Source organism: Marmota marmota, unplaced genomic scaffold (genome assembly GCF_001458135.2).
Source record: "Marmota marmota marmota unplaced genomic scaffold, marMar, whole genome shotgun sequence".
In the NCBI taxonomy this organism is placed as follows: Eukaryota; Metazoa; Chordata; class Mammalia; order Rodentia; family Sciuridae; genus Marmota; species Marmota marmota.
Window position 1 is genome coordinate 3,296,302 of NW_025999946.1, and position 26,148 is coordinate 3,322,449.

General features: G+C 41.5%; 1 protein-coding gene across 3 annotated transcripts in view; it reads right to left on the reverse strand.

Annotated features, from left to right (window-relative positions):
- Lrmda (leucine rich melanocyte differentiation associated) overlaps nucleotides 1-26,148 on the reverse strand; it is a 621,294-nt gene that overhangs the window by 395,647 nt on the left and 199,499 nt on the right. The window lies entirely within an intron of this gene.

A 26,148-nucleotide genomic window follows, 5' to 3' on the forward strand; every position in this document is an offset into this window, starting at 1 on the left:
CATCAAAGACCAAAGGTCAATTCAAAATTTGTCCCTACGGGCTCCTGGTGGACCAAAACCTAGCTCACATCTTCTGGAAAGTACTGCTCAGCTCACTCATCCTTATTTCATTCCTCCTCTGCACAAGGTACTATACAGAACACAAACATGATTGAGATCACCTGTGGCTTCAAAGACCTCTGAGCATTTGGTGGCAAGAGGGGGAAGGACTGAGATACCCAGTGGCTGGATGGGGGACAGGAGCTCAAGATGAGCTATCATCATTGATGCTGCTAATGAGAGGAGAAGAGAATTGAAGAATTTCTCAGTCAGAACCAGCAGAAGCACAAGCACTGGGTAGAGGTCGGGGACCTCCATCCACTGTGACTGAGATGCAGGGATGGGTGCAGCTGAGGTGGTTATCTGGAGCTTGTTAGTGACCCCTGGCAGGGTGGAGGGGACATGAATACACTATGGGGGAAAAATCACACAGGTTCATGTGAGCAGTAAAGGAGTTGGAGCAACACTATTTTATTTTAATAAGGTACTTAAGGGTAGGAGGAGGTTGGTGGGGAAGGGGAAGGTGGTTATAGCTTAAGTAAGGCGACTCAGTGAGATTTCATCTTTTAGGCAGAAAGAACTAATGGTATTGAACTAATTCAAGTTACAAGGGCTGGCTTGACTTTGTCTAAGAAAGACAGTAGCTGTCAGGAGGTCTGATGAAAGCAAGGGGTGGAAGATCTTGTTTTGGGTTATAATAAAAGTTAGCAAACTTTCTCAGTTCAAGGTGCCCCAAATATCTTCCTAATGTTGTTCACGGAGAGCTCATAGACTACAATACAGTTTAGTATTTTATAATATCTACTTAACAATTTAATAGCCGGTTCATAAAATTTATATATGTGTGTGTGTGTGTGTGTGTAAAACAGTGTTTATACCATTCTTCAAGATTCACACTTACAAATACTAAAGGGATGTGGGTACTAGTCTGGCCCTGCAGAATCATTCATAGCAGGCATTGACGCCAGCATTTCTTGGTCCACACTGAGTACATCATGGCAACTACCAAAAAATGCAACTTCGCAAAGATATGATATTATCAAAAGAAACGTAACATGATCTAATGCTGAAACTGAATTACCTAAGCTGGTAATTCACCTGCTAAATCTTGCATGTTGCCGTGTGAACTTCAAACACTCAAGTCTCCTCTAGCCTCCCTGTGAGTCTACTGCAGCACACTGCGAAGTCCATGCACCCAGTTTGGGAATGACAGTGCTGCAGGGTGGGGCAGAGACAGAAGGGAGAGAGAGAGAGAGAGAAACAGCATATGGGGCATCTTGAGGAGGAGGAATTTTGAGGGGGCTCAGAATGGTGTGGAGATCATCATCCTCTGGTGGCTCTCTGAGTGTCATGGCCTTTAACTCACTAACTTAAATTTCCAATTAGGATCAAGGAACCAGAAAGCTATAATAAGCAAATTCCACACTGCATAGTCTCTATAAATCAAAGGTGATCTAGGGATTACCAGTTTTTACCACCCAGGTTACCCGCAGGGTGTGAACGTCCTCAGCTAATTTGCCCCATGACTCATTAACCAGGGGAAATCATTGAAGTGAACAGTAGCTAAACATTGACCAAGGTCACCATTTAACCTTCAGGGGAAAGTGACCCTTGGCTGCCTGCATATAGCCAAATTGTGCTACTGGCCCCGGAAATGCCAGCATCCCACTCCTGAAATATGTCCTAGGATTGCTTGGCATGGGGCCTAGACAGGCCATGGAAGTGTCAGGAGCCTATGAATGGGGGAGTTTGGAGACGAAGGGGGTTGGGAGGGGTGGTACATTGGAACGAGAGAGCATGAGGGAAGTAGCCTCTGGGGTGGAGGGAGGGCAAGCAGGGCTGAGCATATCTATGTGACCACTTATAGTCACTATGTGACCTCCAATGCCCAGGAGGACCACCAGCCTAGCCAGGTATAGGTGCACAATGTCCATGTGTCCAGCTTCCACTCAGCTCAGTCCTCACCTTCTCCAGGATACTCCATCTGCTCTCCATTCCTTCAAAGTCACACAGAGGAACCGGACCCAATGCAGAGATGCAGTGAAAAAGGAGAAAGATTACCACAGCCCAAGTGCAACCCAGAAAGACATACCAGCATGGCTTACCATGTCTGCAAAAATTGGACACACACATGCAACATGTTTCTTTCGAGGGAAAGTTTAGGGTGGGTGTAAAAGAGAATTCCTGAGATAATCTCAGTATTAGGTCATGCTAGGTTTCTTTCAATAACATCTTATTTTTATAAAGTTGCAGTTTTGGGGAGGTAGCTGCTGATAAAAGGAAGTATACTATGAAATCAATGTGAAATAGTCAATGCAGTGTCAGTGCCTAGTAGGGAAGTGAATAATACTAACATTTATCAAGTATTTTGTAACTCTTAGAGCAGATATTATTTTACAGTTGAGGAATTAAACTTATAAAACTTTCAGCAAGTAAATCCAAACTCTAACTTGCTCCCACTACATACCTCCCTGTCTCACCTCCCCCATCCCCAGAATAAAATTCACAAAAGACTCTTTGGGAGATTTGGGGTCACAAAGCCTGGTGATCTTAAAGGGTAAAGATATTTTTCACAATTTTGCATATATTAAAAATATTGTATCTACTATATATTCCCTAACTTTGTAATTCTCTTAAAATTTGAAACACAAAACAATTCAAATATAAAAGTACAGCAGACATCTTTGTATCCTATGATATTAAACAAATGTTAATATTTTACCTGATTTGCTTCAAATATCCCCTCTTGGTGTACAAATACTTTGAATAAATCTAAAGAGTCATACCCACCCACCCACCTCCATTGGCCTCATTCTGTCTACCTCTCTCCCTTCACAGTTAACCATCTTTGTTAGGTTAGTATATAATATACCATGTTTTTTGAATAATAGCACTTCACTAGTATGTGTCCATAGACAAAACATATCATTAAATGTATCACCTAAATTGTATACAAAATATATTGTACAAATTGTATTTTATCAGTATTATATTTCTACAACTGGTTTGAACTAATATCATGTTCTGAGATTAAGACCTTGCTCAATTTATTTTGACTACTGTATAGTATGTTGTTATAGGAGCACATCACATTTTACTTTCCTTTTTCTCTAACATGGGGCTTTTGACCATATATCAGTTACCTGAAACTGTAGTACAAAAGTAGCACAAAACAATAGAAATGTACTGTCTTGCAGTTCTAGAAGGTGGAAGTCCAGAGTCAAGGTGCAGGCAGGGCCCTGCTCCCTCTCAAAGTGCAGGGAGAACACTGCCTTGCCTGTGCAGGCTTCTGGTAGCCCTAAGGTTTCCCAGCTGGTAGCAGAATAACTTCAATTTCTGCCTCTGTTTCTGCATTTCCTCTTTATCCTCAAATCTTTCTTCTTCTTTCTCTCATAAAAGCACAGTGAATTTGATTTAGAGCCCACCCTAATCCAAGATGATCTCATCTCAATTCCTTAACTCAGTAACACCTGCAAAGACTCTTATTTCAAATAAGGTTACATTCTGAGGTTCTGGGTGGACATTAATATGGTGGGGGGCACTATTCAACCCACTATAAGCTAGCTCCGCTTTTTTGCCATTATCCATATGCTATCGAAAATGACCTTACAGGTGCCGTGTGTCTCTTTGAACAAAAAACAAGTACTTTTCTAGGACTCACAATCAAAAGTGAAATTGTTAGAAGGCAAGTATTTTAATCAGTTTTGCATAGCTGTGATCAAAATGCCCGACAGGAACAACTGAGAGGAAAGAAAGTTTATTTTGGCTCACAGTTCCAGAGGTTTAGTCCATGGTCAACTGATTCCATTGCTCTGAGTCCAAGGAGGGGCAGCATATGGTAGTGGAAGGGCACAGCAGAGTGAAGCTGCTTTCCTCATGACAGCCAGGAAGGAAAGCGGGGAAGGAGGGAGGGGGGTCACAGAGAAGATGTACCCTTCCAGGACACCCCAGTGACCCACCTCCTGCAGCCCTACCTCCCTATAGTTACCTGTCCATTCAAACCAGGATGGATGGATTAGGTTACAACACTTGCAGTCCAATCATTTTACCTTCAACATTCCTGTATTAACACAGGAGCTTTGGGGGGACACCTCATACCCAAACCATAACAGCAAGTTATTCTTAATATTTGATGTCAAATGGAAGAGCAGTTCCCATGTCCCAGTCCCACCAGTAATCGATAAACTCTCCTCTCTCTGTACATCTTTGCAGAAGCCTGGTGTTGTTACTATTAACTTTTCCAGTTGAGTAGATATGAAACGACACTTCAACTACTGTTTTATTTTGTCTTTCCTTGAGAAATGATGAGGTTGAGTCTTGATTGTATTTCTTCAGGGAGAAAGTCATAACCAGCACCTGATGGTGATGGCAGGGATCTTGGGAAAGATGTGGGGTCAGATTTCTATCCAGCTCTGTCGCAGCACTGGGACAGTGGATAATGTGGTTTTCCTCTGCGGGGCTGCCTAACTCTAAGAAGTCTGTAGTATTGAGTTTTTCTTTATATCTAAGGTCAGGGGAGAAGAAAAAAAAATATTACAAGATCCTTACTTTCAAAGAACGAGTAACACTGTAGTGAACAAAATTTTTAAAAAATGCTTTCACACATAGGCATACGCACAAATTATGAAGATAAGTGCCAAAGAAATAAGGTAGAAAACAATTAGAATATGATCAGCCTGAGGGAAAGAATTAAGTTTTGTTCCACTCTGTTCCCAATATTCATACCTCAGTAAAGTTTTACCAAGTGAACAGAGGAAGAGTGGTACAGCACTTGGAGTCATTCAATCACCATGAGCTGGACCTGTGACAGTGAGCTTCATGACACAGAGGTGTGAGGTTGGGCTTTGATGAAATAGAAGGATGGGGATTGGGTAACCAGAGTAAGGAGAGCCAAGTTTCAGAGTATCTCTGATGTGGAATATCATTCTCTGGAGAATACACAGACTGAGTCCTCTCTCTTGGAGCTGGAAGAGGAGCAACAGTCAATGTCTTAAGTATTTGCTATACATCAGGCACATAACAAATGCAAGACCCATAGTTTTATTTAATCTTCACAAAAACCCTAAGAAGGAGATTGTTATTCTCACTACCTGGAGCTTAGAGATCATCTTAATAAATGGATTACCCATGGCTTCCTGGGTATTAAGGGGTAGTGCCAGAATTTAAGCATAGACCTCTACCCTTCCCAAAGTCCATGTTCTTAACCTCTCTTTAAACAATTAGTTGCAGTAGATATACTTAAAGTTTACCATTTTAACTGTACAATTCAATGCCTATTCACACTGTTGTGCAGCCTACCTCCAGAACTCTTTTCCTCATTCAAAATTCAAACCACTATTCTACTTCCTGTCTGTATGAATTTGACTATTCTAGGTATCTCTAAAAGTAGAACCATACAGTACTTGTTATTTTGTGATTGTCTTCTTGTACTTTTCATGTCTTCAAGATTCATCCATGTTGTAGCATATGTCAAAATTTCTGTTCAAGGCTGAATAATATGTCATGGTAGGTAGACACCAAACTTTATTTATCCATTCATTTGTCAATTGATTCTGTCTTTTGGCTTTTGTGAATGAGGCTACTCGCAACGTGAGTGCACAAGTATCTCTTTAAGATTCTGCTTTCAATTCTTTGGGATATCTAGAAGTGGAAGTACTGGATCATAGAGCAATTCTATTTTTAATTTTTTTGAGGAACCATTTCACTATTTTCCATAGCATATTTTCATGCCCACCAACAGCACACCAGGGTTCCAATTTCTCCACATCCTCTTTACGTCTCTTTATACTGCTGCCCATAAGCAAGCTGATGGAGAAATGGGCTACTAAATAAACCAAACATTCTCAAACCAAGCTTAGCCAAAGTGAGATGGGCTTCATTTCAACTGTCCACCAACCCAAGCAAGATGGAGCTAATGCTTAAGAAAACAAGGCCACCTCTAACCTAGGAAGACATGCCAGGCCACCATGCCTGGGGCCCACTATTTGGAGGGGCCACCCTGGGTCCCAGGACATTCCCAGCATGCAAGAAAAGCATAACAGAAGCTATTATCTCCCCAGATATCTCATGACCTCCCTCATTCTCCGGCACTCAGTTTATTTTCTGTCATCGACATTGTCAGTAACTACACTAAAAAGCTGTGTCAATCGCTTCTTTGTCTGAAAGGACATTTATCATTTGCCGTTCTAAATCTGAAAACATCATAACCAACCCGTGGGCGTTGGCTCACATTACACTCTGTAATTTCAGTTAGTGAGTTAATGGGAAAGACGCGTTAACATTCTGTTTGTGGTTTAAAACACATATTTACACAGTTTGACTTTTCATATCCACAAACTTATAATTTATCCATCATTATGTTCCCTATTCTCTACTTTTAAACATTAACTGCCCTCATGTAGGTGATGAAAGATGGGGAGGCAAACTGTGGTGGTTTCTGCAGATGGAAAGCCAATCAGCTCAAAGCAGAGAGGTGCACTCGGGCTCAGTGGTCGGAGAAGGAAGAGGCTCTGGCCGAGATCGCTGAGTTAATGGGTTCATGTAGAGCTGTCGCCTCCAAACATAACACACAAGAATGACGCTGGAGCCTTGCATCAGCTCTGCCAATTTATGTTCAGCACCAGCCACAGCTCTGACCCCCACCAATGTGGCTGCTGAGGATCCCAGGACTCTGGTAAACTTTCTTAATATTCCTATTTATTTGATTATAAAATGTCTTCATTTTTTACCAGTGCATTTAGTTTCTCCAACTCATTCTTAAGTCACATGCTGTTTCCCTGTAATATTTCCATGAATGATCAAACAGAGTGGAAGGAATTCAGGCTCTGCAATCAGACAGACCTGGGTTCAGATCCCAGCTCTACCATGCACCAGCTATAGCAATAGGAACTTAGGTGATACACTGACATTCTTAGAGTCTCGGTGACTTCATGTGTTCCAGGAGGTAGATAAAGTGACCTCATGAACAATGCCTATTGTTTGAGGTGCATATTCTAAGTGCCAGTGCACACACTCCGTTCATTACCTGGTACAATGCTATACAAAGGGTGAGGAAAATGCCTTTTCACCTCCAGCCTCAGGGTCTTGCTCAATGACCCCCACAGAGAAAGAACTTACTAAACATTTAGTGCCTGCTGAAATAGCCACAGGGACAGAAGGATTGTTGTTCTCAATGAGAAGAATTATGAAAATGTTTAGAAAGAAATTCAAGATGGAGAAAGGATCCTATCAGAATCAAAAGAATTCCCAAGAGGATAAATTAAGAGAAAATACTTATCTATTGTGTTTTAGAATATGGGAAGAAAGAAGAGAATCTTGAAGTTTAAATGAAGGAGTTAACTTTAAGGTGAATAAAAATTATTTTGTTGAATTTATAAGCTCATCGCTGCTCAAAATGGTACAAACTGAAATGACTAATATATACCAAAAAGGTTCATGTAAACTCAACAATAACAGAATAGATTGGCCATTTACAAAATAAATAAATAGAAGGTATAAATAGAAGGTAAGTTGGATGCTCCCAGACTTCCCTTGAATGTCCCTACTGCCTGGCTTCCCATTCAGATTTTGAGGGTCAGTTCCTACTTCACAGGACTTTGCCTTGGATCCTCCTTGCTTATTAAATCTCACAATATAATTCTTCAGAAAATAGACAAATTTTAATGAAACCCCTCCTGAATCAGAGGAACAAAGCTTTGCGGGAACGGGGAGCTTCTTTGGGGAGAGAACATTTCTCCTCCAGGTCCTGCAGCTGCTGTTGTCTATTCTAGAGACAGAAGATGGCCAAGGATGAAGCAGAATAGAGAGCCCTGTTCCCTATGACCACCTTTGTTAGAAGACAGCAGTGATGGATCACACTCTTCTCCACCAGATTTCGGTGCCACTATTGGTCACTGATGCTTAGGATCTTATCGTACTTTCAAACAATGGGGAAATCAAAATTTGGGTCATTGAGCAATGGAAAAATGGCTGCTGACTTATTGTTCCTTTTGGGCCCCTGTATCTCCAGCCAATGGGTCTTGTTTCTGGCCTGCAGACTGGAACAGCAGACACTGATGCCCTCTCCCACAGGAAGCCCTTCAGATACTGAACCAAGTCCCTTAGGCATCCTCTAACTTCTTTGCTCTCGAGGCTCAAATAACCCCTTTTTCTACAGTGGCTCTGATGATCTGGCTTTGAGAGGCTCCAAGCATCTTCTCAAGATAATCCTGTGGACTGACCTTACGGGGTAGATGGAAATTTTTATCTCCCCTGGGACAATCGCTAGCATGGGATATGAGATGTAAAAGCTTATCCTACTCAGAAGTTATGAAAACATAAGGCATAAAATGAGGATGGGAGCCTCTATGAGCCTTAGCAACAATGCAGTCCTCACACTATTTGTAGAGGTTCTGAAGGTCACAGAGCAAGTAATTGGCAAAATCTGGTCAAGAGCCCTAGCCCTACAAATCCAATGCCACAGCAAACAGTTCTGCTCTTCACAGCTCCCCACGATGAGACAACTAGTACCCTGTACGTTAGGTCCCCTGCTTTAACCAGAGCACCCTTTGCAATTCCTCCATCTGACACTGGGGTGCACTGGCATGCCACCCACCCCCAAAGTGGACCTGAATGCCCGCCAATACTGGGGATGATTTACATGGGACTAGGAGAGGATTTTCCAAGAAAACACTCCATATAATTGGCCTTTGGTATATCACCTCGGTGGTGATTTATGTGTCTAGGACAAGCCAAGGAACGTCGCTCTCCACCTCTGCAAAGCCTCCGGTCCCTGGCTTCAAAGTTCAGCAAGTTTCTGGCCAGAGAGTGTTCTTCCTCTCCACCCACTCAGCCTTTTCTTCTGTGGTTTGCAATCTCATTTGCTAAATATACTAAGATGCCCCGTACATAGCGGTCTGCAGTTCCAGAATGTGCCTGGCTTCCTTTGGCCGCAGCATCGCTCATAAATCATCGTGCTGGTGGCTGCCATCCATTTATATCCATGACCTATGAGGACTGAAGGCTCAAGTTCTTCCACAGTGAAGCCTTTCCATTCAGGCCCCTTTCCATGACAGGAAAGCAGTCCTCTCTCATGCACAAGCACACAAGTACTTAGCCATGTGGTAGGAACAGAGAAGGGACTCCAATGCTTAAACATATTCCAGGAGTAACTAAACTTGATCACTTATTTATGAGTGTTACATGGCAAAGTCAGGCCTAAGCTAAATTACTATGAGTACAAACTGTAATGATGAGTATGATGAGTTTCATTCTGAATGGAGGAAGTCAAGCTCCTTAAGAAAAAAAAACAAGCAGAGTCATTTCCCAGCCTCACATTACCAGTCCCAGCCCTATGTTTTCCAGCCAGCCCGATTGACAAAGCCACTCACAAGAAGTCATTCAGGGATTTCCCAAAAGGTGAGGAGGGAAAGGTAGATAGTGTAGGGTTAGCAAGAGCAAGCCTCATTTCCAAGTCTAGAGGGGTGCTCCAGCTAAATGGACCCCACTTAGCAGCTGTTCCTGCAAGGAACTATCCTACATGCAGGGATACACAAGACTTTCTGGAGAGAATACAATGAGGCTGGGGGCTAGAAGAAAATCAGAATATGTGCTCACTCCTCCCTCCATAAAGAAGGCTTCATACATGTCAAATCTTTAAACTTGAAGAGACTTAAAAAAAAAAAAACAATATGGATGGACATGAGAACTGCCAGGAGGTAGAAAGAGTATAAAGTCAGTGACCCCCAAGGGTGGGAACAGCTGCTAGGGCAGACACTTGCGTTCTGCTAACATTCTTTTTTGCACAACCAGGCCATCTCCAGGTAAAATCCTTCACAAGGGAGAGGATGGAGTAGGAAAGCTAGGATTAGCAAGAGAGATAGGATGTTTGGGTTACATGGAGACAAGCACCTGGAACCAAGTCTTCCCTGCAGACCTGAAGGATTTCCACGCAGGGCTGTCCTCCCTTAGCTCTCCGGGACAGCCCATCACAGCATTCCTCAACACAGTGGTGGAGACAGAACAGACAGCTGCTGTCCAAGGGCAAGGAGTGAAGGTGGGACTTAGAGAATGAAAATTTTAACCACTCCTGTGGGGTAGGGGTGATGGGGCAGCAAAGTGACCCCTGCCTGTACCCCAGTCCCAGCAAGGCTACTCTTCAGGAGTGTGCAGGGTGAGCAGACTTGATCTTGGCTAGCAAAAGTGGCTCTCTCCTCCCAGCTGCTTCAGGGGACTGCTGGAAAACACAGCACAAGATTGCATTACCAATTTCTGTTGGCCTAACACAATGAAAACCCACATCTAATTTGCTGTCCACTATCCCCCAGGTCCCCTTCAGCGTTTACTGCTTTCCAAATATCTTCCTCCCATTGAATATCTGTGTTTCAGATTATTTGTCCCCAGATGTATTAGGATGCATTTACTGCAGCTGAATCTCATCTAGTGATTTCCTGTCCATATGCCTGACAGCTCCAGGTCCCTTTATGTCATGTCTCTGTCATTGGTGGGGTTTATAATACCTCTCCATTTATGGCAATATACAGATTTAATTATCATATTCTTTACAACCTTTTCCAGGTTATTAACAAGTATGCAGAATACAACCGACACAACAATCCTTACGGCACCCTATGGCCTCTGAACCCTGCCATGTCTCTCTCCAAGGCCACAACAAAGTGGTCCATTCAATACACTGGAGGAGCTTCTGCTGAATTTCTTAAAACATGAAATAGGCAAAAGGATCCTTAATCCTGTGTAATGAAAATGACACTGAACCAAGACCCAAGAGATGTAGATTCCAGTGCTGTCTCTGCTATATATAAGCTTATGTCCATTATTGGGCCTCATAAAATATTTAAAGAAGTTAACAATTCTGATAATAGTAATGTTAATGAAGGCTACTTTTTACTAAGCTGCTACACTACTATGTGCTAGACAGCTAACCTATTTTATATCTCTTCTTTAACATAAACCTATGAGGCTGTTTCATGACTTGCATTTTGCTGATGGGAGAACTGAATTGAAAAGAGTCCAAAGGACTTGCCAAAGGTCACAGTAATTTAAAAACTGTGGCTTGAATTGATACTTTTCTGTTTTGACAAAACACAGAATTCTTGTGTCTGCCGAGACATCTGGGTGCTAAAAGAAGGGCTCCTTCTCAATTCAGTTTTCCTTTCCTGCCTGCTCATCCACATGGTCTCTCTCAATTCATTAGTGTTGCCTGGGATCCTATCATGTCCAAGCTTTCTGCCAGACAGAAAGCCTTCAGTGAAGAGTGAACTTGAGCCTTCAGTCCTCATAGGTCATGGATATAAATGGATGGTTTACTGCTAAACCTCTTCGAGTATTCAGGTAAGACAGACCTATAGGGAAGGATTCCTGGTCAAATGAGATTGGGAAACACAAGATTAAACAAAGTTTGACAATTAGACTTCCATTATGGTTTGGATACAAGGTGTCCCCTGAAAGTTTCCGTGTTAACACAGAAATATTCAGAGGTGAAATGATTGGATTGTGAAAGCTATAACCTGAGCAGTTCATCCTGGTTTGAATAAATAAACCGAGTGGTAATTTAGGCAGGTGGGGCATGGCTGGAGTAGGGAGGTCACTGCGGGTATGCCCTAGGAGGGTTCATTTTCCCTGTAGCTCCTCCCCAACTCTAACTCCTTCTTCTTGCCACCATAAGAAGAGTAGTGCCACTCCACCATGCCCTTCTGCTATGATGTTCTGCCTCATCTCGAACCCAGAACAATGGAGTCAGCCAACCATGGACTGAACCTCTGAAATCATGAACCAAAACAAACCTTTCCTCCTCTAAGTTGTTCTTATCAGGTATTTTGGTCACAGCAATAAAAAGCTGACTAACAAAACTTCTTTCCCATGAGATTTTTCAGAGTTTTTAATTTCCTGATGTACATTAGATAGCTCCCAAAGAGGAGACAGTCCTTTCCCCCTTATTTAATTATAGGAATCATTTAGGTTCCTTTACCAACTCAAAAAACTAGCGCTTCCTGAATCAGACTTTGGGAAATGCTGAAGTAAGGACCCAAGGAGGGCTGGTGTCTCCCAGAGCACTGTCTCCAAAAGCTATTGACTACTTCTGGAGTCCTAAAGCAAAGGCCATCCAGAAGAGGTCTTGGGCCCCCAAGCTGTGTTGCTTAATATTTTGGTTAACCCTCCATATTTATGGCCTCAGTTGTAAGTTCAAAAAAGTCAGAGAAGGCATTTGATTCATCTTCCCTTCCCCCAAGGCTTCCGTTTTATTTATTCATTTCCTTTTCTCCCTCCATTTCCCACTTCCCACCCTGATGTTACAATGAGTCCTTGCAAAGTATGTTTGTGGCTTTATTTCCATATGTTTTAAGGTAGGTAAATGGTGCCATGCAGGTATTTTGTTTCTTAGTTTTTAAAATGAGTGCCTTTTAAAAACATCTATATTATAAGGTATAGTTTTTATTATTGTTCAGGTATAGTGAGATGAACAGACCAGGAGAGAATGTTTTCGTTTCTGGGAGGAGAGGGCCATGCTATGCAGGCCACACTGAGGAGCACCAAGGTAGGTGAGGTGGCAGGGTGGGAAGTGTGGGCAAAGTGTTTATTCTGTTTTTTGCAGAAAGTAATGGGAAAGCAAGGTTAGCAGGCCTAGGGTTGGCTAGTTTGAATAATACCAGCAGGCTTGGGGGTATAGGGGCTATCTTGAGCTGTCTCAAACCTGGCCCTGGGATGAACAGGGGAGAGGAATAGGCCTCCTACAGAGTAAGAACCAAATTATAGGCTATGGATTGGTTAGCTTGCATGAGAAAGGCACAATCCTGGGTGAATCATTTGTAATTTCAAAGAACTGGCTAGTCCTGGCAGGGGCAATCTTTCCCTGGACAGAAAAGCCCCAGATTCTTGAATATCAAAAATAGAGAAAATAAGAAAAATATAGTCAATATCATGTGGCCCTGGTTGCCAAGCATCCCCTGAACCCTCCCTTCTACCAGCTGCATGGTGCTCCAGGGCATCTACCACTTTTACCCTCCAGTCTCTCAGTGTTTCCTTCAACCCAATGTTGCCTTCTGTTTTCCACCACTACAAATAATACTTTAATGAAAATCCTCATACACACCTCCTTATGGACCTATGTAAGAATTTCATTGGGCTATATATCTTAGAGTGGAATTGCTGGGTCAGAGGGTGTGAGTATATTAATTCAACTCAATAAAGCTAGCCTGCACTCTAGAACTACTGCACTCTCACCAGTAAAGCATTGAGGGATCCTATAATCAGGTGACATTTGCCATGATCTGTTTTTTTTTTTTAATTTTTCTAGCTTAATGAGTACCAAGTAATCATTAATTTGTATACTAGTTTACATTTCTCTTATTTCTAATAAGTGTGATTTCATTCAGCTTTGTTCCCTAGAACTACGCAATATGTTTGCTAAACTGATTTTAGGTAAGCAATAAATAGTGAATGCAAAATGACAGGCAGTTTTTCTTTGAGTTGCAGATGCAAAATATGCTTAGCTCTTGTTCATCCCACCAGAAGCTCATGGACAAAGCACTAACTACAACAGGCACAAAACTTTGATTTTGACTTTGATGGGTGAGACCAGAGACTGCTGCAACCACTTCAAAGACAATAACTTGTGTATTGAACATTTGTCCTAAAGTGACAGGTCAGGAAACCAGAAAGGGTACAATTCCAGTATCTTCTAGGTCATTCATACTTGAAGGCTGAAGGACTAGGATGTAGAAGTGCAAAAAAACTATTTCATTTCTATACTACTGGATTCCACAGTATGAAGCCACTGAAATATTGAAATAGTCTATTGAATATGAGCTAATCAGAGCAGAAATCTAGACAATGGAGTAAAGAATAGTATTTAATACCTGAATTCTGTAATATATACATATAGCTATTTATGTAAATACATGTGAATGTATGAATGAGCTCACCTGGTAAGCATTTATGCATTTACATGCTTCATATACAGGTATGTTATATTTACTATAGATTATTTTCTCTCCCCTTCAAATAAACTATAAAACTTATTTCTATGTTGTTTCCAGTCTAGTTTTTTGCTCTTAGATCTAAAATAGCAGAATATCACTTGTAGAGATGGGTTTTTTTTTAGTCCCATTTTAGGCAATTAACAGGATTAAAAACAAAGGAAAAACTTAAAGCATTAATAAAGTATTTATTATATAAAACATTTCATTTTAAACATAAAATTTAACACACACACACACTATTGACAATCTAATAGTACACTTTTGATTAAAAAGAAGACAAGTATTAAGTGTGAATACTACTAACCAGAAGCCAAAGTGAGAGCTAATCCTGAAAGCACTGGGAAACAGTGTCACCAGGGCCATTCCAGACATTTCTCTGTTAGCTCTTCCTGCCTCCCCCTTCTCCCAATAAGGAAGATGTTAGTGTAACTACTAAAAGTAAACTGGCCTCTCTGGCCATGCTTTCAACCAAGGATTTTGGATGGAGGTGTCATGGCATGAAGACACAGCCCACCTTGAGAGGAGAGATTGCTAAGCTACTAGTTTAAGACATGAACGGACCCTGACATGATGAGGGCCTGAGGAAGAGGCATTCACTTTATAGAGCCCATTCTATTCTCTGACTTATGTAGATGGGACAAATGGTGCCCAGGGCATACTCATCCACACATCAGCCTGAATTAGCTAGTAAATCACAACTGTAGTAGCTAATAACAGCCATAAAGCCTTTTGAGTTTTACAAGGTGTTTATAATGGGCAACTCACTATGATTTATATGAAAAACATGAGTCAGCTCCTGTGACAGAGCTGATATGTGGACAGTGGCCTTGTGGTGTGACCTCTAGCAAGCATCCAAATAAATTGCAGAATTTCCCTCTGGACCAAGGCTGGCCACTATCTCATACACATATTTTCAGAGAACCAGTTGGTGGGAACTGAGCACTGGTGCATGTGGGTCTTCCTTAAGGAAGGATGTGATTGTCTCAGTGCAGCTTAGTGTAGTGGAAGATGATAAATGCTAAGGCTAGTGAAGGAATATCCCTAACCGTGACCTGGTGGGAATAATGGCAAATTAAATACATTCCCTACCCTCCCAGGTGAGAAAACAAGACAGATATACACAAATATTAGAAAATAGAATATAATTTTAATGAAGTAAAGGGAAGTTCTGGGGTCTGGGAATTACTAAGGCCCCAATTTTGTGAGGGTGCTTCATAGGGGACAGTATCCAACTTGGGTCTTAAAGGTGTTATGGATCCTAGGAAGTATAGTCCCTCAGAGGGCTGTGAATGAGTGAAGATATTGGAACAGCAGTCATGGTGGCATACACATTTTGAAGTTAAGGGAAGAGGAAAAGAACTCAAGACTTCTACTGACCTAGGTGAATTGGAAGCTGCACTGAGGAACAGTGGGGAACAAGATCAGAAATCACACAGCAAAACTCACAGCTCACCTCAGATAACCACAGGTGTCCCAGACAAAAGGCTCTGTGCTATACAGTTCATGATACTCCTGCCAGGTGAGGACCAACCCACTAAGAGTGATCAGCAAGTGAAGTCAGGTTCTTTCCCTTACTCTTTACTGTTATAAAAACTGACACAAGGTCACTTATCCAGAGCATTTTATGAAAAACAAAAATCATTCTCCATTATTACCAGATGATTGACTTGAGTCTGCTGTGGCCTCTGTGTACTCTGATGTCCTGGGAGAAAAATAATTTAATTCCCTTTGCTTATTCCTCTCTTCCCAAAGCTCTCAGGCCCTTCCCTTTGATTTAAATATTTTGCTGCCAAGACTTTCTTTCTCTATAGGACATTGTTCTTCTGGTATTCATCTAATGTGTGACTGGAAGCTTTTTTTCCAAACTCCTCAGCTCCATGGGACTTCACTATTGAAAGCCACTCAGGACTTTTCACATAAGGAATCCCAATCATCTGGTGAGACCTGCTCTTCTGGGCTGGGCTATTCATTCCCTGAAGAGGCCATAGGATCATCCTGAAGAGAGGTGGACACCATGTATCCTGCCTGCCCGTCTAAAAGTACAGGTAACTGCAAGTCCAACTCTAGGAGTCTTCCTTTCAGAGCCAATCAAAAATTGAAAAAAAATTTAATAGATTCTTTAACCAATTATGTCCACCTGATTCTACTAACCATAATGTGATTAACAAAAAAGGAATAAGAATATAAGTGCATGAGTTAATTTATTTAAAATATTTAATCATGCCAGGCATGGTGGCTCAGGCCTATAATCCCAACAACTCGGGAGGCTAGGGCAGGAGGATTACATGTTCAAGGCCAACCTGAGCAACTTAGCAAGACCCTGTCTTAACATAAAAATTAAAAAGGAACTGGGACGTAGCTCAGTGGTAAAGCACCCATGGGTTCAATCACCAGTCCTAAAATAAATAAGTATTCAACCTATATTATCCATATACTTCACTAGGTATACACAGGAGGAAAAATTTATACTATCCAAGCCCTGTAGAAAAGGTCAATATAGTAAGACAAAGGAAAGATTTGATTCTATCTTATCTAGAAAGTGGCCTGTGAGAAGACTGAAATTCTGTTTTAGTTGCTTTTCTATCCAAGTTCTTCCAAAGAGCCTGCTACACTTAGCAAATATGAGTAGATGCATGGATGGATGGATAGATGAATAGATGGATGGATAGATGAATGCTTACATGGAGAAATGGATAACTGGATAATATAATGGATGGGTAGATCAGATGGATGGATGGATAGATAGATGGATAAAGAATTTAAAAACTGAGGCTTAGCATTAGGCTGTCAGAAACTAGAAAACTAGATAAAAAGATCACTTTCCAAAACAAAGGATGTATCTGAGATCCTTTTTTGGATCTTTGGTGAAATGAGAGAGAGAAATGCTTTTGTGTCTCTCACTCTCTCACTTTCTTGACCAAATATTCTAAATCACTGTGTGCTGGTTTTCTTCCTTCCAATGAATAATCAGCCTTAATAAGATTCTCAGGAGCTAGGATTTTTTGCAGTTGCCCTTCCACTGTTGAATGTCTTTGCTTAAATAGACCACTGAAGAGTTAGGACTGGGAGTTAGGATTGCTTCACCTAAACCAATATAATCAGAATGCATGGCCCAAGAAATCACCTAAATCATCATGCTTCATAACTTCATAGCATTAATCTTAGATTTGGGATGTTGAATTTTTACAGCTGGCCTGAGAACGCACCCAATCTTGAGGTTTCCTCCTTGTCTCTTTCCATCTAAATCTCTAGGTGACAATGCCAAACTGCAACTTGACAAAGCTGAAAAGCTCACTACTTTCTGAAAAGAACAGGATCTTGAGAAGCTTCTTTTGCCCTCAAAACTCCAATTTTTTTTTTCTTTTTTAAAAGACACCAGAAGAATGGCTCCTAGTTGTGAAACTCAAATGATAAGATCATAAATAAATGGCAACCTCCCAGTAAAGACTGGGAAACTATGACCTTAGAAATTCTTCTTCCTTCCTGCTAGCATGATCTTGTCCTTGACAGAGAAGAGATCTGTCTCAGTTCATTTTTAAAATATGAATTTTTTTCCTCCCAGTGGTCACAGATAGCATAAATTGCCATTAGCCATGACAAAGACAGATAACCTGCCCCTACAGGAGACGGATACAAAAAGTCTGAACTCACTGTCATTTTCCTATGGCTTGAAGATCTCCAGCTGTCGGTAGTGCATCTCAGAATTTCACCCTGCTAGAAAGCTTGTTTCTAATAAAAGTAAAGTTTTATATATATATATATATAAATATTTATATATTTAAATATATATATATATATTTAAATACATATATATAAATATATATTAAATATATATATATATATATATATATATTTTTTTTTTTTTTTTTTAAATTTTTTTCCCCTCTTAAAAGAGCTTCTAGTCTCTAGGAGTTCTAAGATGAAGAATGGTGCCTTGCTTTGGAATTCAAGCATGGTCAACTCTACTCCTCCCTTCCTCCTTGGCCCTGACCTTTTGTCCTCAGTCTATAGTTTGGGGTGAAGCATTCTAGTCCTGGGGCCAGCCCTATTCTTCTTATAGAAAACCAAGCTCTCTTTAGCAGTTTGAAGACAAGAGGTGCTGCAAGCTGGACACAAAAGATCAAATATTATTTCAGGGGCATGTCATTGCCTCGAAGAGTATGGAGGACATCCAGGTGATGTGGAGCACAAAAAAAGAAGAGTGAAACTTGGCCCCAAACTCAACCTACCCAACACGGTCTCTGTTAAGCAGATTCAAGAACATTTGGAAGCTAACCATTTTCTTTCTAATTCTAGCTGTAGATACATGTTTGTTTGTAAAATAGATCACAAAGCTGCACTGATTGACACTTGACAAATGGAAGGAGACTGTGGGAGGTGAGTTCCATGGTAGCCCCTTTGAAGAAGTTGCCATTGCCATTTTGTGCTTACTGAGGGAACATTAGGTATAACAATGTGGTGCAAATGACTTGGGGGGGTCTCCTTGCCTGAATCATGTCATCCCATCCTGAGCCCAGAATGGCCTCACCATGGCCAAGTTATAGATTGTGTAAGAAAAAGATCTGGGCCAAGAGAAGACCTGTGTGATGATGAGCTCAACTTCATTTTCTCTGGAATCTTCAGTGAATGCCACCCCACCCCAGTCATGGTGCTCCTTATTTGTAAACTAAGGTACTACCTATTCTATCTTTCTCTTAGTATCAGGAGGATCAAATGTGATCTTGTATATGGAAATGCTTTCTGAAGTTAGTATCTCTTCCTCCTCCCATTCATCATAGGGTAGTAATTAAACACACACACACACACACACACACACACACACCCTCTCTCTCTCTCTCTCTCTCTCAGAAAAATAAAAGGAAAAAAAGAAAGAAAGGGTTAACTGAGCTTTAATTCTGTATCAGGTCATGGGATAAGTGCTTTGAATTTATTATTTTCATTTCTTCCCTAATCCAATAACATTTTCAGGTAGTTATTTTATTAATCCCATTTCAACGATCGTGGTAACTAAGACACCAACTTACCTAAACTCCCATAGTACACAGGAACTCTAGAATTTGAATCCAGGTTATTGAACACTAAAACCTGGGTTCTTCAGCATAGCACTATGATATCTCCTCTGAACTCACCAAGGCCAGCTGCTGAGGTACAGCTGTTGGAATCATCTGACCCAGATGTCCACTGAGGGTCTGTGCACAGGCCAAGACACAAAGCTATGTGTGGACCTTCAGGTATCATTCAGCTCTACACTGATTCTACAGACGAGCAATTGGAACCTTGTAGGGGAAATAACACTCACTCCAGAGTCCCCAGGAAGCTGACTGCTATATGGAGATTTAAAACAAAAACAACAACAACAAAAAAATGTTGGTTTGCTGTGACAGAGACCAGCCTGGTGCTAACCAGGTACACTCACTTTGGTTTGGGGGCACTTAACTGAGCTGCTGAGTCAATGTGCTAGGGCTACTACAACAAAATACCATTGGTTAGGCAGCTTAAATAAAAGAAATTTATTTTCTCACAGTTTTGGAGGCCACGTGTCCAAGATCAAGGTGCCTGCATGGCTGATTTGTCCTAAGGCCTCTTTCCTTGGCTTGCAGATGACCACCCTCTTGCTGTCTCTTCACATGGTTGTCCCTCTGCATGGGTACCCTCATGTCTCTTTGCATGTCCTAATCTTCTTTCTTACAAGGACACCAGTCAGATTGGATTAGGGCCACCTTTAAAGCCTTATTATAACTCTGTGACCTCTTTAAACATTCTAACTCCAAACATAGTCATGTCCTGAGATACAGAGAATGAGAGCTTCAATATTTGAGTTTATAGGGGACATTACTTGGCTCACTAGAGCTGTTTTCCTGACTCTTCCAGTTAAGAGTGTTCACATGCTTGAGTTCTTGCCCATGGAATGGGGGCAGAAGTAGCCCAGGCCACTTTAAAACCAGGCTTGTGAGTCATTTTGCTTTCATGCTCGCTCCAGACATTGGTTGAGCCCAGTGAAGGCCTCCAAGGCTCAAGAAAACTGCAGGGCCAGAGGGCAAAAAGAGACTGGGTTCCCAGCTGACTGGACACTCCTCACTCTCCATATAGGAGCCCTCCGTGGACTGAGATTAGCCAAGCTGCCAAGCTCTGGGGGATGTTTGTTACAGCAGGGAGTCTCTCCCCTCACACATCAAGGGTCAGTAAATTTCACTAAACAGGAGAAAGATCATGACAGACTGACATCAGATCCAATCAATGAATAATCCAGGTGGGCTACAGAAAAATGAGGTACCAGGCATCTCAGTGTGCGCAGTCCCTGAAACCTCTTCTGACTTCAGACTCCTGTGGGGTCCCCTAGCCCCTCCTTCCTACAAAGGCTAATAACTGGGAGGGGGAGGGAAAGTGTAGATGATAATGATCCCTTTCTTATTTAAACAGGCCATTTTTCTTCCCAATAAATGCATTTTTTTTGTCAGCTCAAATATCCCCCTTTGATAGAAACCTGAAAATAATTAGCCTTAATAGCTCTGCTGTGAATAATGTGCACAAGAAGGAGGTAGATGTTAATAGGAACATTCTACTCCCAAACCCAGTCACCCTCTTGCCCCCTCCCCCCAAAGAGAAATGTAACAAGAAAAAGATTATAGGTTTAGTGCCACTCGGGAAGAAATGTATATTTGGAATAAATGCATGAAATCCTTTAAAAACAGCACATGCTGAAAACTTCATATTTAGTTTGATTTGCTTTCCAAATCACACAGACTGCACAGTTGCATACAATCTTTAAACAAGTACAACCCCTGAGAAGTGTGGATAGATTTAAGAGAAATAAAAGCAAGATCAGCCAGCTTGTAATCTTCTTTTCTCTTTTTTTCCTCCCCAAAGCTGCATTAAATTGCCTATTGAGAACAATAACATATTTGTGCTTTTATAGGTAGAATGATTGGTATTATGCAAAGATTTGGCTAACAGTCTAAAGGCACATTCACACTGATCAGGACTGCATGCTGTTAATAATTTTCGGGATGCTCTAGGGAACCCATAATTCCACAGGACTACAACATAGCAGCTCAACGCATGCTTTGTAGGAACTCCTTACAGATTCTAAGCCTTTCTTCCAGAACCAAACTAACTGATAGACTCAAGGAAACCATTCAAAAGATAGTCTTAGAATTATTAATTATCCCTTAGGACCCACATCATCTCTGGCCTAAGTAGGTGCAATGTCTCACCCAGCATGGACTGCCAACTTCAAAGATGGCACCTTGGAATACAGAGGCTAAAACAGCTCATGTGCCCAAACTATGTGATCCAATAAGACTCACCAGGGAGAATTATCCTAATGAAGTAATTTAAAGGAAACACACACAAATGCTGATGCAGGGCTAACAATATTTTATACTCAAAGTTAACATTCAGAAACAGTAAAAAATGAAGTAGTACTTGGACGGTACTTAGATTAAGTTTGACAGAATTTTACAGTCCATAAAAAGAATAAACTTGAAGAATACAAAGTAAACCATAAACTATTAGGTAAAAAAAAAGTAAAGTGTTAAATACATAAAATAAATGGAGGAAGGGATGAGGTTTGAAAGGGAACAAGGGTCAGAGTTAGCATGCAGGAGAGTAGGCAAATGGTTTTGTTTGCTAATTTGCATCCTAACATTGTCTGAAAACCATAAACAAAAATGAAATGGTTTCTTGGCCTTTTAATCTTTGATTACCACACCTATGTCTGGGCCCCACGATTCAAAGACAGTTTCAAATATAGCTTACAATTCCCACATTAGGAAATTCAGGAAGTCCTCCCTAAGGAAGTTTGTGGCGGGTAGTAATAACTTGTTGCGTGAACAGAGTCACATCATTTCCAGACCAGCCATTGCATCTGAGCTGCTGAAAAAGCAAGTTGCATGTATGCATGGAGAAACATGGAGCTTGGGAAGCCCCGTGTCCAATCTGCTTCCCAGCGAGGCCTAGAGATACCTCCACACACAGCAGCAGACATAGCAGCAGCAGAACAGAAAGATCTTTTGTGGTGGTGGACCCATTCCCTTAAAGCAATATGTCCTCCTCTCATTTCTGCCCTGCTCAGGCCTTCGGGAGTTGAGTGAGACATAGAGCTTCCCATTCACTACATGAAGTCAACACTGATCTCAGGCTCAGTATTTCAAATTTTCTAAGGCCCATGCTCGACTTACAATAGATTATCACTGCTAGAAGAATCTGAAGCTCTAGCCTGGTACTTTTTTATTTAAAACGTGCTTTTAAAGAGTTGATTTTCTTTACTAAGCATCTACTCTGTGCCGAGCTTTGTGTCAGATATTATCATCACCATGAATCTGCCCAGGACATGTTCTCATCTCCGTGACACAGCTTGAAGAAGGCAGAGAAATGGAGTGACTTGCCCAAGGTCACCTTTAAGTGGTAGAAAGAGATCAGAACCCAAATCTCTGGACTCCTCGTTCAGGGCTCTCAACGCAACTATTCTGCCTCATCCGCACAGGGGGACTCAACAGGAACTGCTTTTGTGAGGGGGCTATAATTAGTTGTCTGGTCCCAGTTGCTTGCAGGGTAAACAACGTCTGATAAACCCACAACGCTGTAAGTATTTATTACATTGCAACCCAGCTGCCAACTGTCTAACCGTTTTAATAAAAAGCTATTTTCTAAGGTTTATGTTTTATTGCATGTATGACTCCCTTATTGGTTAGCATTTTGGAGTTGTGGAAAAGGTTATGAATTTAGAAACTGGCTGCATTCATATCATATTTAAAACTTAATGCTATTTTATTAAAGACATATGGGCCTCCAAAGTACACATATTAAATGTCATGTAAGAAAAGTAGCAGTTTAAATCATGGTCAAATTCATTTTTGACGTGACTCCTGAGGCTTCCCAAGATCTGAACTATTTCTTTGTAAATCTGGCAGTTTAACCACACTCATAAATCACTTTCAAAGCATATTATTTCTTAATTTTACTGCATTAGAGAGCGTTTGGCCTACACAGTGAACTGTTTGTGGCAGTTATGTGAACAAAGTTGCACATTTAGTCATATAACCTGCAAAGGAAGAGAGAGGAAAAGCAAAGAAGGAAAACTTATCATGCTGGGGTCTGTTTGCTTCTCCCTGTGCATTTTCACCTGAGCAGACACAATTCCCAGTGTTGGGGCTGGGCTTCTGTCACCCCAGAACGTGGAAGTTGCAAGTTGGTGCTGCAGCTTTTCTGAACACAACAGAAAAGTGAATCATTTGTAATTTAATCTTTTCTGAAACATTCCATGACTAAAAATTAGAATGAGTGCAGAAATTAGACTTCTTTTTTGACACATTATGGCAAACAGATTTTTTTTTTTTAACGTGGCTTTATGTAATTCAGCACTTGGTTGTTTTCTAATTATCCCGAGACCCCATGTCTCAACCTTGGGTTTCAAAGCCCTTCTAATGATAGGATAATATTCTCTGGACATGTGTAACAAGCCCCCAGATTTCCCTTCCCAGCTCTCTCCATTTTACTTTGAGAGAGAAGGGAGCTGATCCCAATGACAAATTCCAGGATCTAAACATCGGCCTTGACTTCCAGGTTCGCCAAGGGAGCTGGAGGAGGATTAAGAGAGTTGAGTCCGAGGTCACCCAAATGAAAGAGCTTAAGAGCTTATTTTTGCACCAGGCACACTTCTCCTGAGTTGGGGCCCGCGAGGAGATGGGGCTCCGCAGCTGTCCACGCAGGGCTGCTCCACTGTCCTCCTGTTTGTGTCAATGACTGTGGAGCCTCCTTGGTAATCTACACCATAATGACCCCCTCATACCTTCTAGGCCCGGGTCCTTCCCCACTATTACCACAGAACACCAAGGCCTTGCTCTGTGCCAAGGACACCACTGAACTCAAGGGCTTGGGTCTCCCCGAGTGAATACAAGGCCTTTTTTGCCTCTCTCATTGCTTTCTGTGTTTTACTGTCATCAGGAAGTAGCTGCTTATAAAAGCCCTAGAAATAGTTCATTTAAGTATAAATCTCAGAAAACTCAGTTAAGCCAACAGAAATGTAGGGCTCTGCTCTGGACTGAATTGTGGCCTCCTCAAATTCCTATGCTGAAGCTTTATCCTGGATAGGTCTGTATTTGGTGACAGAGTAATGAAGCTGATGGGGGAGGTAATGAAGGTTAAACGAGATGCTAACCCAGTAGGACTATGGATTTAGGAGGAGAGGAAGATTCTTTCCCCCTCTCTCTCCCTCCACTTTGCTTTTCTCACCCAAGAGGAAGACGCAGTAAGAAGCTATAAGCCAGGCATAGAGTTGGTGCCTGAACCCAACCATATTGGCAACCTGATCTTGATCTTGGACTTCTAACATGGGAAAAAATAAGTTCGCCCTGTTTAAGCCTCCAGGGTCTGTGAGTTTGGGTTTTTGTTTGTTTGTTTGTTTTGGGTACCAAGGATTGACCCCAGGGGTACTTAACCAATAAGCCACATCCCCAACCCTTTCTATTTGTTAATTTGAGACAGGTGTCACTAAGTTGCTCAGGACCTGGATAAGTTGATGAGGCTGGCTTTAATCCTGCAATCCTCCTGCCTCAGCCTCCGGAGCTGCTGAGATTGCAGGTGTGCACCACTGCACACAGCCGTCTGTGACATTATGCTATAGCCATCCAAGTTGACAAATACACATCTCACCCTCTATCCCAAACTAAAATTACCTTCTGCATGTTCACCCAGACAAACCAATGCTACAGCAATGCCACAAAGGCAAACTATTTTGAAACTGCACAGCTAAGAACACTAGTTATGCCTGATTCTACAAACCAGAGACAGTGTTAGCTCCTTCCACAGATTATCTCATTCAATTCGTACAATAGACTTGGAAGGAAGAATATTCCCAGACTTAAAATAATGGAAAAATTGATGACAGAGGTACAAGTTCAGTCTCTATTCCAAACTTAAATGTAACCCCAAAACGTAGAATGTGGGCCCAGCCCCCACTCGCAACAGCAAATTCAACAGCAGCCCATGAACAAATTAAGAATTGTATGTTTTTCATGGAGCACAATAGGCACAATAAATTCAGATTTTAAGCCTTCCCAAAAGAACAGCTGGAGGCAACTGTTTGAATCATGTCAAGAACAAAAATAAAGGTCGGGCAGTGGGGAGGAATGAATAAAAATAGGCCAAATAAAACATGGGACAGGTCACCCAGCCAGATAGCCTCTGTGACGATCCAAAATGCCAAACAGTAAAGCAGGAGGTGACTCACTTGTAAATTTCACTCATGAGTTAAAAGCTTCATTAAGTAGAAGCCACACTTAAAATCTCCCACTTCAAAAAAGAAAGAAAAAATACGGCTTTGGAGCCTAGACAGAGAGCATTAGTTCGCTGTTGAAAAGAAATAATGAGTTCTAATTCAGGTAATGTAGCTCAAAATTTACTGCCATATTTTAAAATGCACATGAAAAATAAAATTATCCTAAAATGTCCTTGGTGAAAAGGCTGAGCATAATTGCTATCACTGACAATGGCACTGAACTTAGCTAAATTAACATCAAAGGAAGCCCCAATTACAGAGCATCTGTGCGTTATTGATGGTGCCCTGTCTGTTCATCTAAGATGCTCTACTGTAAGGAACAGAAAAGCAAATAAAAGAGCTAATTGTACCACCAGCCTTCAGGGACCCCCAAGGGCAGACCTGCCCTATCTTGCTTGTGAAATGCCACTTGTCTTGGTCAGAATGACAAAAAAGGGATGCATTTGGAATCCAGGAGTGGACATGGGCGCTCAAGGTAAGCTACTGTGACCACAGGTAGGCAAAATAACAGAGAGGCCCAAACCAGCTTCTGACAACTCCCAAGCAGGAGCCAATGACTGTCTAGGAACTCGGATGTGACTAGAGGCTTTGGTGGGAGAAATAGGCAGGAAAATAGGTTCTCTTTGCTTTTCAGTGAAACTTTTAATGGTGAGAGGCACCTTTAAGGGTAGAGATTACTTTTTTAAATGAGAAGAAGCTTTCTTCTTCTGACTATCTGCTCCCTCAATGGGCCTACTGTTTGAAAAAGGAAGTGCCACTGTTTGAGCTCCTACTGCATACTGGCCACGTGTGTCAACTTTTTATTCCCAACTGTGTGAAGACTTTAAACTCTCTTCAAGTTGGATAAACTTGACG